The sequence below is a fragment of the Zosterops lateralis genome (genome assembly GCF_965231275.1).
Source record: "Zosterops lateralis genome assembly, chromosome: 8".
In the NCBI taxonomy this organism is placed as follows: domain Eukaryota; kingdom Metazoa; phylum Chordata; class Aves; order Passeriformes; family Zosteropidae; genus Zosterops; species Zosterops lateralis.
Genome location: NC_139768.1, coordinates 13,270,011 through 13,285,239, shown reverse-complemented (window position 1 = coordinate 13,285,239; position 15,229 = coordinate 13,270,011). Strand labels below are relative to the sequence as shown.

Genomic DNA, 15,229 nt, shown 5'->3' with positions numbered 1-15,229 from the left:
GAAAATTCCATCACAAGCTTTGACACATTTTTATACTTTTCAAAGACACATAGTACAATTGCACCTACCTGAGGTAGTTATGTGATGAGCTTTACTCCTCCTTCCTGTGTTTTCTGCTGCAGAGAGGACTCAGTTTTAAGAAAAGGAAGTTAATTTTCTTCTACATAAAAAGTCAGACTGCACAGACTATCACATAACTATTAAAGAAGGTGGTAATTCAATATTTAAGTGACAAATCAAAAGAACACACCATAATAAAGAATTTCGCCAGAAAACTTCAATGTGTTTCTTCCCATAAGATTTTCTGTATCTTTCTGCTCTTCTGCTCCTGTGCTAAACTATTATTGTGTATTATGAAGCAGGAAGGATATAAAGCAGGTAAACATATTTGAAAATGCTGCTGTTAAAATTCATTCCAAAATTTACTAAAAATGCATGCTATTTTTAGTCACTTTGCAGTTTGTGATGTTATTAATGACAAAATTCAATATCATAGTTTTCTTTTGCTGTTGGCAGATCATTATGAAGTTTACAATGCACTAGAAATCAAAATGTCATCCATACAAACATAAAAAACAAAATTAGCTGCTGAGTTTGTCTGTGCAATTGTGTAATTTTACAAAGACATAAAATCAGGATAAGTTTGAGGAGAGAAAGGCCTAATCCTGAGACTGTGCTGTGGTTATGGACAGCAGGTTCCAGTAGATCCCAAAATTATTATATAACCAATTAATAATATTTTGACAATTACATACATGTTTTCAAAAAACACAGTCAGCTCATTTCCTGATACTCTGGGCTGCTCTTCTGCAAGCTGGAGTAAAAGACCAAAGAAATCACACCGACCTACCACTCAAGCTTTCACTGTCCAAATGAATAAAATAGGAGAATTTGGAGGTAATGTCCTGTGTATATTTAAGCCAAACCACCAAGTTACTTATATGAGGCACTGAGGGAAATAATGTTTTTTCTCCCTTATGGCCTTACCCAACAGTCTGTGCTCTACAGACTCATCACAGAGAACACCTGAATATCTCAGCATAACATGCACAGCTACTGTACAATAACCTTCAAAGAGCAAGGAAGCCATAACAACATACACAGACTACAGCTTTGGCAGCTGGGAGTGAATGTATATCAAAATCATGTCAAGAAGTCTGTGGAGGAAGAAACTCAATACTACTGAACTACTAAAATAATGATATAAGATGTAGTCATGCTTTACAGCATTACAGCATTACACATGAAAGTAATGGGGAAAGTAATCCAAGATGTCTCTTCTGAGTAATGAAATTTTATGTAAACAAAATGGGACATGATATAGAAACTGTATACAAGTTTAATTAAAGAATTGTAAGGGGGGGGGTGTATGCATGTGAGTATCATAATCACTGAACCATGCAGTTAACATTGATAAAGTTATATTTTGTTAACAGTGTGGGTTTGTATCTACAAAAAATCTGATCATTCCGTTACCTTGTGTAAGCATCTAATAAAGTGCAAAATGTGCCATATTGCACAACATGCAGAGGGAAAAAATCCATGTATATTTTCATACCTCAGTAAATCCAGAAGATTCTTTGTCACAAGTAATTATATATAGGGTATATCTTTCCTTTTATACAGACTCAATGGCTTCCTGGCTCCTTATTTCCCTTGTATACAGGTTATGTGAGTTAAAATGTCCTCCTGATCCTTCCTACACATTGAACAAGTGTTAGAAAAAAGAAGGGAGGGTGGGATGGGGGCACACATGTGACTGGGGACAGAGAAGGCACACAACATACTATCACATAACCATAATTGTGGGAAATCATGCTCAGTTTAGATGGCTGGAAAACAAAGGGTTCAGATCAACTTTTCAAGAGCAGTTTCTGTTCTGGTTGTAAACAGCGTGGGGAAAGGAACCCCATCATATTTATTGATGAATAATGGCAAAGGGAGGTTAAAGAAACCACCTAAATAAGAGTGGACGTAAGAGTGGATATTTCTGAGAGGGAATAAAAATAAACTCATTTGAGGGACAAGGTATTAGAGGAAGTAATATTCTTCACTTTTAGCAACCATTTGGACATATTCTTGTCACTGATCACTGGGCAAAATCATGAGACAACAAAACACAAACCCAGCAGCCTTTGTGGTGTGATAGGAAGCCATCACACATGCTCCCTCTGCTTCACAGCAAACCACAACAAGATCACCTCATGTCACCTCCACAGCTGCACAACCCACAAGCAGATTACAGCACAAACATCAGGGTAAACGAGCAGCAGGACAACACAAAAGGGTAAAGATGAGTGGCACAAATAAGGGAAAATTCTTTCTAATTACTAAGCAGGGAAGAAATAACAATTGGCAATACTTCTTCAGACCAGTTCTACTTTATGTATTTGCATTCATAGTGTGTTCTCAAAGCTATGTTACACAGCTTGGCACAGGAATATAGCACATTTATTGAGTAAAATCATTAGGAAAATAAGGGAAAAATAAACTTGTAAAATAAAACTACTAAATACACAGTACACAACAGAGTTGTGGAGTTACAATTTGTTACTACCTCATCACTCACAGCACTCTACATTTAACATCTAAACTCACAACTCGGCCTCTCTCCAAAATGTCTGAGCCAAAAGAAGTCGACTGCTGCACCTGACTCTGTAAACAATGCAGGAAAATTTGAAGAACCTTGCCCTTACAAAGCCTGAGCAAACTGAGGTTAGCAGATCCAGCTGAGAAGGCATTTCATTTATAATAGAGCCAATGACTTTATGAATTACTTTTAAGAAAGGCTGTAGAACCTCCTCAATTATCTCCAGAGCAAGCAAGAAAGATTTTAGCAATGCATCAGTGATCACTCAAGTTCTTTTCTTGTCAAGTTTGAGACTATCTTTTCCTTAAAGCAATGACTGCAGGTCCGTCCTGTCACTGTATTTCCCAAGAAACCACATTTAATTGACAACTATTTAAGTGGATACATTTAAAATACTCAACCTTGTTAAGATTGCTTCAGTACTACAAACAAACCGGCTGCAACTGAACAGTTCTATATCACTTTGCACCCTAATTCATGCTGAATATGCCTGAAAAGCAGTCAATACTATTCCCCCTCACATTTCAAAATAGGCACATATATGAGCTTAAGCAGCATACTTGGAGCTATTTAGGCTTTTTATTTTCATAAGTGGCTAGAAGCTCCAAACTCATCCACCTTCCATTTAGATCACTGCTTTTCATTTTTTTTCAGCTGTGTGACAAAGGATATCCATATTAACAATTAGGTTAGGATAATCATTAGGTTCAAATCATTTGTCTGTCTTTTAGACCAAGCCTAGAAATGAGAAAATTTATTGAGCACAGATGTGAGCAAGAGTCTGAAAAATATGCCTGGATTTTGGCTAAAAGGAATCATTTTTGGACATTAATGAACAAGATAAATCTTTACAGCTCCAAGTTTACTAGTGCTAAGCATTGAATTCAATAGAATCCCATGGCCTAAAAGTACTACAGGGTCAGCCATTTCAGACATATGGGCAAAGTAAGGGTAGAAGGGGTCAGGATTGCAGGGATTATATATCCACCTTACCCAATAGGTTCATGATCAATTAATTCCAGGTCACGTAAAAAAACTATATAAGGGTGTTAGGTGTGGGATTTTAACAGCTGTGTTTGGGCCAACAGTGTCCAACAGACTGGAGTCAGACCTCATACAGAAGAAGCCACCTGGCTTGGTTTTGTGGTCATACAAGAAATAATTTCCCTCTGCAGAACTCCCAGCTAATCTTCTCTCTTCTCTTTATCCTGTAAAGTGATCATACAAGGACCCTAATTAAATATAGTTCTTGGGCAAATTAATGAATTCATGTGGGCAAGTGCTTTATGCTGAATGCAGAGAAACACATGGAGTAGGAGCATGAGCAAGTAAAGAAAGTGGGTTTGGTTCATTTGCTGAACAATTGTTGAAAGAAATACATGTTTGATTGGAAAAGGCAGGACATTGACCATAAAATGAAACCAAAATATTTCTCTATTATTAAAAGTGTTCATTCAACCAAAAATGAAACTCTGGTATCAATTATCCAAATAAAAACTCCTATTTAACTTAGGCTGAAAGATGTGTTTCACTTGATGTGAAGCCAGGCAACATAAAGCAATTTCAAAATACTTATTGTCCTAATTTCTTATTTTATTTTTAAATTTAGGGCTATTTTTATTTTAAAATATCATTTTTGAATGAGAAGTAAAAAGAAAAAAAGTCACTTTATTCTGCTGGTGACATTTACTGGTTTTTATAAGTTCTGTAAACACCAAGTCCTATATGAACATACGCAAAATGAATCCCAGAAGGAATGAAAATTAATTAACCAGTTTAATAACTCATGTGTTGGGTCTCTGGCTTTTGTTAGATTGTGGTAACAGCACTCTACACTGTTTGGGGTGGGGGTTGACTATGGTTTGGGGTCTTTTTAAATATATGCTCGTGTTTAAATAAGTTGCAGGAATTCCTTTAACTATGATCTTAGCTTTTAATAGTCATATTTTGACACATCAGGACAAGCCTTAATGAGTTAGACTTAGATATATTAAGACTCATATGATGCAGCTATCTTGATATATTCAAGCTCTCACCAGAAATACATGGCAAATGTGATCCATTCACCTTCATCAATTTCTGTGCAGATGCATTGGTGGCAAATTTTCAAACACTGGGAACTCTATATCAAAACTGCGTATTTTTATGAAGTATATTCTTTAGCTCAACCAGTCACAGAGTATGAAACAGGTGGGTTTTTACATCAATCAATTTTTGTTATGCAAAAGGTCACACTCTATAATGACTGTTAGTCATTTGCAACCTTAACATCTATGAATTTACGAATCTATTTGAATATTTCATGAAAAAGAAGACAAAGGTGAGTGCTGTGATTTCTACACTGAGTAGAAATGATTTCATTTTCATTCCAGCTTCTGGATTATTTCTGCTTCAGCTAGTATGACTGAAACTTGAATAGATGGCAAGGAAAAACTTGTGTTTCAATAAGAGACTCATCTAAGGTTTTCAGAAGCCTAAATAAGTAAACAAGTGTTCAGAGGATCTAGGGAAGAGTGGTGCCCTTTACAACTGGTGCAGAAGAAATGTGCTTTTAACTTGCATACTGGTGCATTCACACATCTACACTTTTCACTTCTATGAATGTTAAAACATTTTGTCTGTGTTGGGTAGGTCAAATGCCCAAAGTTGAAAACATTTATCATTCAGTTGGTACGGGCTTTATTGGAGACAGTAGTCATATATCAACAAAGATTCGGGACAGTGACTTTTCCTGAGGGATTCAGGAGTGAGGGAGTACATTAACCAGAGGCACATTTTCCTACTATCCAACTGCTTATTGCTAGACCATCCAGGAGAGCACATTATACCATAATATTTTGCAGAATGGCTGAATATGATACACACTTTTTAAAGACATGACAAGTCCAGTTTCACTGCACATATGACCCTTTTGATCCCTCACATAAACTTTGGTTCTACCCATAAAGGTTTAATTTCTTTCTTCATGTGATTTGTTCTAAATATAAATTCTTCAAACCTAATCTCATAAATTTAATTGCAACTTGTAAGTGGATAATACTGTCCATAAAATAGAAATTAATCATTTTTAAAAGCCAGATTCCAGTGTTACATCTAGCAATATTTTATCCAGAAGTATTTGAACAGTAAACTGAAATGGAGAAAGAATTGTTCAGTGAACAATTTAGATTAATTACTTCAACACAAATGGACAATAGCTACATGAGGACAATGCTGTGGTAAGAACTGCTCAGCTAAAATTCCTCTTCTTGTGATCACTGTTTTTGATGGGCAAGGGAAGGAACATCTAATACTCAAATAGTTCACCGGAGAAAGGAGCAGTAACTGCTGTTCCAGACTGAGAACACATTTTTTATTTCTTCTCAATACAAACTTACTTCGAGAAAAGAGTAATCCTTTCAAAAAATTAAATTATTATCTCTGGCTCATTAAGACAAACTTCAGTATTTTTGGCCATTTTCAGAGACAGTTTGACAGAGATAAAGGTATTGTTTCCAATTATGTTGACACAGTTCTTGAACTTAGCTTACTAAAGCATAAAAGCACACATGAAATGTCTGTGTTCAATATCATTTATTCCCAAATGTCTAACTCAGAAATCACTGTTTAATCAATCCAAAAGTGGAGAGAAAATCCATTAGGCTTACAATCAATGACTGTAGATCATCTTCAAATAAAGTCTTCACTAAAGAGCTCATTTCAAACCGAGCAAACATTAAGTTCTGAAGTTATATAATCAGCAAACATCTATTCACCAGAAAGTGTATCAAAGTAACAGGAATTGGGATATCATAACACAGCTCCTATTTCCAAAGTGATGTATGCTCATGGGGAATATCAGCCCTGGCAGACAAAAAGGAAAGTGAAACTTCAACACTTTCATATGCCAGTCACAATAAAAATTAATTTGAAAATATTTTCTAGAGTTAGTAAAATATTTTGCAATATTTTGCTTTTTCAGTGTGAGGCTGTTGCACACTAGTACAGCACAAAATTCTGAATTCATTGCCTTTTCACTGCTGACAAATAGGGGAACATTAAGAATTTTGTCCAACTTCAATAATTATGACTTGCTTAAATTGTGTAAATAGCATTTAATAAAAGCATGGAGATTCCCAAATAAAATACGAAGTATAGCATTTTCTTCCCGAAGTGTGGCTTTACTCTACTGCCTTGCACACAAAAATTGCCAGGATAAACTAATAGTCAACTGTTATGTTAAGCCCCCTTGATACCAAGTGTCAGTTATCAAAAAAAAACTATATATCCTGTATCTTGTCATTAATCTGCACTGGGTTTTATCCACAGATCTCAAAACAAGACAATGAGCTGCCAACCCTGACAGCTGCAAATGTCTCCAGCATGAATGTGCACTGTGGGCTAGATTCCTATCTCAGTTACAGCAGTAACAATAAAAGGTCCTTTTGTAAACAACACCAATGTGAAAGAAGTACATCAATTATTTATGGTAAAATTACAGGTAGAACATGTATGAATATGGGAAAGAAAATTAAACAGTCATTTTTATGTATAAATATTCCAAACTAAACTCTTAATAAATTAACCATCTAGTCAAATAAATGAAAAAAGCAACAAAAAAAACCAAACAACCCTCCATTGTTGAAAACTATTTATTCTGGTTCTGCATCAGTGAGACATTTGCAATTTGATTTTATGCATACATGGAGTGAAAATTATTTTGAGTCTAAAGAACTGTCAAACTCTTCTTTTAGAAGATTACTTTTCACTGTCAACAGGAGATCAACAGCCTTGCATTAGTTCTCCTTCTTTCTCTGTTCCTGAATTCTAAGGATTCAATGCAGTTGAATACTCCCCCTTATGGGCTGCTACAACATGACATTATAGTCCCTTGTATTTCTCTTAACTAAATGCTACCACCTCCTACATGCACTGTATATATAGCAAAAGAGTTCAGATAGGTCTAGAGTATTACAACCCAATGAAATGAAACTGTTTCTCTAAGACTGTGATAGCAGATTTTTGCAACTGTGGATTATCATTCATTCTTTTGCTGTGAAAGGTGTTTTTGATCATCATTATTAAATTTCAGAATAAATATATAGAATAAATATATAGGACGAGAGCTGATTAAATCAGGATTTGCTGACTAGTGTTTTGTTCCCACTGGAATTTACCGTGAACAATAAATACATCTAAGCATTATTGTTAGGAGATTTGCCACCGCAGTGACTTATTTGAAATCATATTTGTTAATCCTGTAAGAATCAAATGTAGAACAATGAAATGAAATCTAATTAAAATGGTATTCACTATATTTTGTTGAAGAAGCAAGAAAAAGCTGTACAGTACACATACACATGTATGTGGCCACTGGCACCTACTCCCTGTATATATTTGGTGAGAATTTCACCTCCAAGTTCACTACTTGTTCTTCAAGTCAAGCAGTCTATTTCAAAATGGATTTGCAGCTTCATCATACTAATCTTTCAGAAGTAAGCTTTACTAGTTAGACCTTATATAAGATCTGCTGCCCTAGATTAAAATCTATCCAACTTAAAATGCCTTTCACCATTCAGAAAGTCTTTCCTGGTTTCTGTTTTCACCCTATTAGGAACTGAAAACACACAGGGTCTCCCACCTGCTATGACTGACTGTAACAGCTTATTCCTCACTGCAGGTTGTGCTAGCTCACCTTCCCTGTTTTACTATGACCTCATCATGCTTGAGGAGAGGAGAGCGTGTTGTTATTTTTAATCTGAAATGTTATTCAAAGAGTAAAATGCATAGTTATCATCGATTCTCTTCACGTCTTTTTAACACCAACTCATCTTCTCAAAATGTGCTGAAAAACATTCATTAACAGTGATATAATTTCACGTCCTTTGTGCTCTGTCAGTCCAGCAAAGTTCACTGTTCTCTTGCAAAGTCTTCAGAATGGTAACTTCAAAGAACAGCAAACACTAACTTTCCCCAGAAGATCCTGAAACATTAAGCAAAGCATGTTAAGGATTAAGATCCTCTCTGGAAATAAACAGCACTTCATTTGATTCAAGTTCTTCTCCCTGAACTTTAACTGAGTGGTTCTGGGGTCATTCTAATAAAACAGTTCACTAAAAGGCATCCTTTCAGAAAGTGCTTTTATCTTTGCTTATTCTGTTTATAAAAATGAGTGGATTTATCTGCAATGGATTTGCAATTTAGATGTCTAAACAAAATAATCAGATTAACAATTTTCTGCAGCATGTTCTGTGGGAGTTAATGCAAAATAAAATTATTTAGAACATTTAGTAGAACGCTCATAGTGTACAAACAATACAAAGCATAAAATCAACTGGGGAACTTGATAAAAACCTACTAAAATGTCCTCACAAAAAATCAAGCTTCAATACTGAAAATCCATATAACATTTGACAAATAGTTCCCAGTATTATTTTCATCTCCTCTGTGAACAAATGGAGTAGTGTCATCTCCATTCAAAAAGTTTACTTCATTTTGCTTTTCAAGTTTCCAAATAATGATAAATCCAAAAGCCAAAGTATTAGGCAAAAATTTTACAACTAAATCTTAAAGGAGGTGATGCCTTCTGAAACAAGGAAAGTTATTCAATATTCCACCTAAATTCTACTATTATGAAGCTATCAAATAGCACTGAAATTTTATACAAAATACTGAATTTCAACTGAGACTGATTTTATTTGAACAGAATCTTCTTTTGTAAGGCAGATGTTCTAGGACCCTTCTATATGCAGTTGCACAAAATACTTTTGAAGTTTTAAAACTGGAGCTCATAGAGGGAACTAACTGTAAATGTATTTTCTTATTAGTTATAAGCAGTACAGGTAAGGACGTTTTTGTTAGAGAATTAAACACCATAAATATGAATGCTCTGTCTTTCAGACAGGGTGAACAGACACAGAAAGCTGCTTTTCCACAACAGAATCACCTTGTTTTTGAGGTGTTTCTAATCTTTCAAGAAGGGGGTAACACCCCATTCCCAGAGGCAGTTCATAATCTAAAAACAGACAAATTGACAGAAACTCAGGGGGAAAAAAAATAGGAGGCAGGAAGGCAATCTTTATGAATTAATATATTGGCTCACATCAAACAGAGGGGTCTGGTCTTTTTTTCAGTCTGATTTGTATCAGTAGCAGGGTGAAATCCAGTCTTTCAGAGACACAGCCAAAGTTGGTCACCATCTCCCTCCTAGGATGTTCCTCACCTTCTTAGAAATTCTTAACCACACTTGTGCAGGAGAGGTGTTTCAGCCTATTTAGTTTGACAAGCAAGTATCTGAGCTCTCAGGTTTCCTGGGAAACACATAAAAAATCTGAAGACCAATCTAAGAAACTCTCACAAAAAATATTGCATTCTTTATGGCCTTTCTCTCCTGCTGTTCTGCTCTTACACAGAAAGTGTTGACTCACAGGGGTTTGCATGCTGTGAGAAACAGCAAGAGTTAAGAGAGCTGAGTGCAATTCATCTATTATGAGAACAAAAAGAAAAATGAAAGTAATTATTTATAGTATCATGAAGTTCCTGACTTCAGTCCATCCAGAGCAGAACCTCAGTTCTTAAGACACTTAAGTCTTTCAATATCCCAATTCAAGCTTCCTTTTGGATCTATGAAGTCTTGATAGATAAAGTTATGGGGGAAAAGAGATCCTCAGTAAAAAAAGAAATTATTTAATGAGTCAGCAATTGTGAGTCTTTCCAGGTGCAACCTGAAATTACTAGATAGTTATTGTCACTTACATGTTATTGACCTTACTTTAACACCAGAACAAAAAACACGACTGAAGCTGATGTAAGTACCCTGCAAACTGTCAGTAGAAATCCAAAAGCTGGACTGGCCAGTGGAGCAGCACTGATGGCATCATGTCAGTGATGCAACAGGGACACTGGATCAGAGTGCCTGCAGCACACACTGTGACACAATGTTAACTCTAAACAATAAAATGATCTCTGCGCCTGAAATTCCAACAAAAGGTCAGCCACCCTATTCAACAGGAAAGAGTGGAGATGAATACAGTTAAAAACAATTTTACTAGGACATTAAATAACTTTTAATCTGTTATAAGCTAGGGGCCATTCCAATTTATTTTGCTGATACAGGTGTATCAGGGCCAGTGTTTGTTCCCATAGCTTTTGCACTCATTTGTGGCAACCACATATACAGCACAGCATATGAAGCATTATGAACTGGGACACAGCTGACCAAGAGGAGAGAATTGCCAGGGAACTCAATTGTCTGCTGTAGTCTGCCAGCAATGGAGAGCTGCAAAATTGCAAGCAGAAATAATAGATCATGCTCTGGACAGTGGAAAAGAGGTGACAAATGAGGCATGGGATGTTATGCAGAACATGTACATTCCAGAGGATGAAAGTCATCACTGCATCATCTGATTTGTAACTTCTGGCCTCAGTGGATAACCATATCACGGTCAAATCTCATTGCTTTGAAGGTCAGTGGAAAGGTTTTTATCAGCCTGACATTTATTGTCAACTTTTTTAAAAAAAGTTCTCATTTCATTTTAATAACAAAGGAACAAGGACATGAAGGTTATGCATAAAAAGCTCCCACTGACTTTTCATAAAATACTTGAATCTAAACAGACTTCAATTTATCAGGAATGCAGGTAACATTACCAAGTCTTTATTCACATCATACTTCTAATCAACTTTTGAAAACAGGCATGGAATTCTGAGGTAGAATTAGAAGGTAGAAGGCTTTTGAGTTGTTCAAAAACTTAAAACAAGTGTAAGAAAAACATTATACTAGAGTGCAAATTTTTGTGTTGATTTCTTCTCTTTCTCACTTCCTATGGCTGACAATTCCCTTCTCTAGAAGTGAAGTTAAGATTCACCAGTTCTAGAGAAGAGATTATTTCTAGAGAAATGAAGCATTCATCGCTGAGGGAAATTGGAAGCTTCTATTTCTACTACTGTTCAGTTTATTGCCTTGCAAATGCAGATTTGCCCAATGAAGAGCAAGGAAAAACAAAAGTAAGGGAAAATCTGCTTAAAACTATAATTAAGACACTTACTATCCACCCAAATATTATGTTATCCTCCTTTATACTAACTGATAAAACAGCAGTGTCAAATACATCAACATTAGGTAAATAATTTACACTGTAAACTGAAGTGGGAATTTTACAATAGAAACTCTTCTTGCAAATGCAGTTTAGCCAGTGATTTTTTTATTCCCCACATTGCTTCAAAGTATATTCATCATTTGAGATATATCATTCCCATGACAATGGGATCACAAGGAATCATGGTATAACAATGCTAGACCAAACAGAGAGAATGTCAGCAGTGTCAAACTAGCAAATATATCATTTAATCAGAGATCAAAAGAGAAAATCTGAAGGTCAGAAATGCAATATTTATAATGCTGTCAGTAGATGGATGCATACCAAACACCTCATATCGAAACCCCCAAAAAGCTTATCAGAGGAATGTTTACAACACACAACAGAAATGCTACTGGAGTATCCTCCATTAGTTTCCAATATGAATGAATACTGAGGCAAAAACTTCCTACTACATTCCCCAGGAACAGCAAAAAATCTTGAGATATACTTTATTGGTACCAACATAAGCAGCAGTTAACTACTACCCTCATTCCCAGTAATTCCACCTGGTACAACAAAGTCCCCCCCAGCATATTTCCAATAGGCAACACATATTTTCTTGGAAAGAAACCAACATGATTAGGATGGCTGCTGGCTTTAGAGAAGAGGGGAGAATAAACAGAACAACTTTGTATTGTCACTGATTCTACAAGGCACTTTGGCACTATGCAGAGAAAACATATCTGAGAAAATTCACAGTTTTTCTCGAGTATCTCTGTGACAATGGAACTGGAGATGCTAAATGTATGAGAGGAAGGTTGACAAAAGTTCACAAAAGTTGACAAAAGAAAATGAAGAGAATTGACATAAGCACACCAAACTCTGGCTTTATTCAGCATATAACAATAAAAGACTCCTCTACATTTGGTATGGGAAACAATCCATCACTGAGTGTTTGTTCCTTTCTTATCCCTCCTGTAATCATGAAAGCATTTTACCTAGATGTAATTTCACTTAACACCATGGTGATAGATGTTCAACAACATTACCATTACCGAAATGATAAACAAAACCAAGCTAATAAAAGGATCTAGAATAAAAGGTTATTGAAATTACTGAGTTCAAGTTTTGTGAGTTAAATGAGAAAAATTCAAAAGTAGTTTGTCATTTTATTCTTGATAGTTTTTTCATTTACAATTTATTAACACAAATATAGTGTCTCTTGAAATATCTTTTGGATATCTCCCCAAATACAGTCAGAATTTTAAAAAAAAATATTAGATCTCTCAGGTTTCAAAGTCCTTCTTACTGAGATTTTATCATATTCTCTGTTGACTGTCAAATAAACTCCACTCATTAAATTTTATCTATGTCAGCAGGCTGACTGAATACATGTAAAAGCCCTATTTATGAATCCAAAAACCTTGAGAAACATTCCATATTTATAGAACTTGTCTCCTTTCTCCTTTTCTTTACTTTTTGTACCCTTCCACTTCTAAAACCCTCTCCCTTTGTCAATTTCTTCAATTTCTCCATCTTATATCTATTTATCAATCAATCTTTAAGCTCCCATTTCTCTTTGGAATTCTTCCTTTTGTCTTCCTTTATTTAACAGGCTCAGAACTTCATTTTCCCAACGTCATTTGCAGGGATCTGCTGACTTGAAGTGGAAAGGAGGTCTGCTTATTTTTGGTCCAAACAATATCTGGATGCTGGCCAGCTGTCACGGGCACTCCACCCTGTCCCTCTTGAATAGTGAATAGAATGCTTCCCTGAACCCTTTGGTCCTCCCAAAACAATCACTTCTTGCTCCTTTCCTTCCTTCCTTCCACATGCTGTCTTTGTGACAATAAGCAATAAATACCTTACCCAAACAACTTTATATGGCAGATTCTGTTCTCAGACTCTCCCTCCTCTCTATAACATTTAGTCAGACGTCCTTCTGTCCTACAGAAAGATTCTGGATTCAAAGTGTCCTGTTCCCCACAAATAAGTAGGAGAAAGGAAGTTCCGATCTTTGAGAATTCACCTGTACAAGTTTTTGAAGGAAACCTGCATGTCAGAATCACAGACACACTATAATGTAGTACCATAACATACCATGGCACTGTATTATACAATACACATTGCTGTTATCTTCCACTGTAAAATACCATGCAGTGATGCCACTGAAAGCTGAAGTATTAATTTTTCCATTTATTTCATAGCAAGAATCATGGGCACAGTAAAATACTTTCTACATATATCAATGCTCAAGCCTCAAAAAAATCAATAGTGGTTGGACAAGAATTCATTAGACTAACAAAATCCATGAGAGAATATTTAAAAAAAAAATTAAAACAACCATCACCCACAGCATTTCAAATTTAAGTTGCTAGGAATTTTACTTAAATAAGGCAGGACACTGAAACAATACTGATTTTCTGGTTTTAAATTTACTCACTAGGTTTTAGTGCATAAAAATGTTGCCAGATGGAAAGCTGTTCATACACATTTTTCCATATTTTTATCAGAAGAGTCAACACAGATGAATTTCAAAGGAAAGGTTTTATAAAGAAACTATATAAAGTCTAAGTTCAAACTATACAAGACAGCATATGAATCTAGAGGAACAGACAGCAAGTTTTACCAATGTGTTCAAAAGAATAATAATCAAAAAAATGGCTCAGTTAAACAGCAAAGAATACTGAGAACTTGCAAAGGATATCACAACTAAGCACTACAGCATCAATTCCAGCCTTCAAAAAAATCAAAGAGAATTTCTAATGAACAATGTCACTTTTGTAGCAGGTTTTGGTTTTATTACTGTTATATTTTATTGTACTAGTTAAAAACATGAATTTTTGAAAAGATAAAGAAAACTAGGTGCAGAATCCAGGCTACCAACAAATACCTATGAGAATAAGTACATTTTTAATGCATGGTTCGTTGTGTCAAAGCTCTCTAGAATAGCAGCTGAATTGCTAGACCCAAAGAGAAGGTCAAACTAACAATGAAAAGCCATATTAAAAGATTGCAGAAGGTTGAATAATAACACAAAGAGCAACTGTCCTTGAGACAGTGGGGTTTATGTCATGTATCCCTCCTTTGTGACAAAACACGCAAACAAAATCCCTCAGCATTCGGCAATAATTAAAATTCAGTTGAAACCTGCCCCAGAATGCCCCAGAAATGGATTGAAGAGTGACTGAAATGAAGAAAAAAGGGCAGCAAATTGTATATAGTGGAAGTGATTTAAAGGCAATAGGTTTCAAATCAGTGTACATCCTTGGTGTAGCAATGGTACTAACAATTCTCAACAAGTTTTTGGGAGTCTGGGGTTTTTTTTCATATTTTTTCCATTTGAGGCTTCTTTGATTCTCAGTCTTTTGTGATCCCAAGAAATGCCGAATATCAAAACTAGAACAACAGACATGGAAAAAACCCACATGCCCATTTCATAATATGAATATTTTCATAACTTTTGGACAAACACGTATATATTATGTCCTGTGATTCTCCCTGGTGGAGCACTGAATGCTCTCACAGAAACAAAGATGGAGGAAAACACTGTGACAGAAAATAAGAAGATTGGCAAAGA

At 35.5% G+C, this 15,229-nt stretch overlaps 1 protein-coding gene across 10 annotated transcripts in view; it reads right to left on the bottom strand.

The window, feature by feature from the left end:
* The window catches only part of DNTT (DNA nucleotidylexotransferase), a gene marked incomplete at its 5' end in the record, with an annotated part of 139,241 nt that overhangs the window by 82,257 nt on the left and 41,755 nt on the right, over positions 1-15,229 (bottom strand). For 6 of the 10 annotated variants that reach the window (XM_083866594.1, XM_083866595.1, XM_083866593.1 and 3 more), the window contains 2 exons: positions 69-116; positions 8,450-8,552. Of the gene's footprint in view, positions 1-68; positions 129-8,449; positions 8,553-9,671; positions 9,769-15,229 lie in introns of those variants that run through there. The other 4 variants (XM_083866587.1, XM_083866590.1, XM_083866591.1 and 1 more) reach the window with 4 other exon arrangements.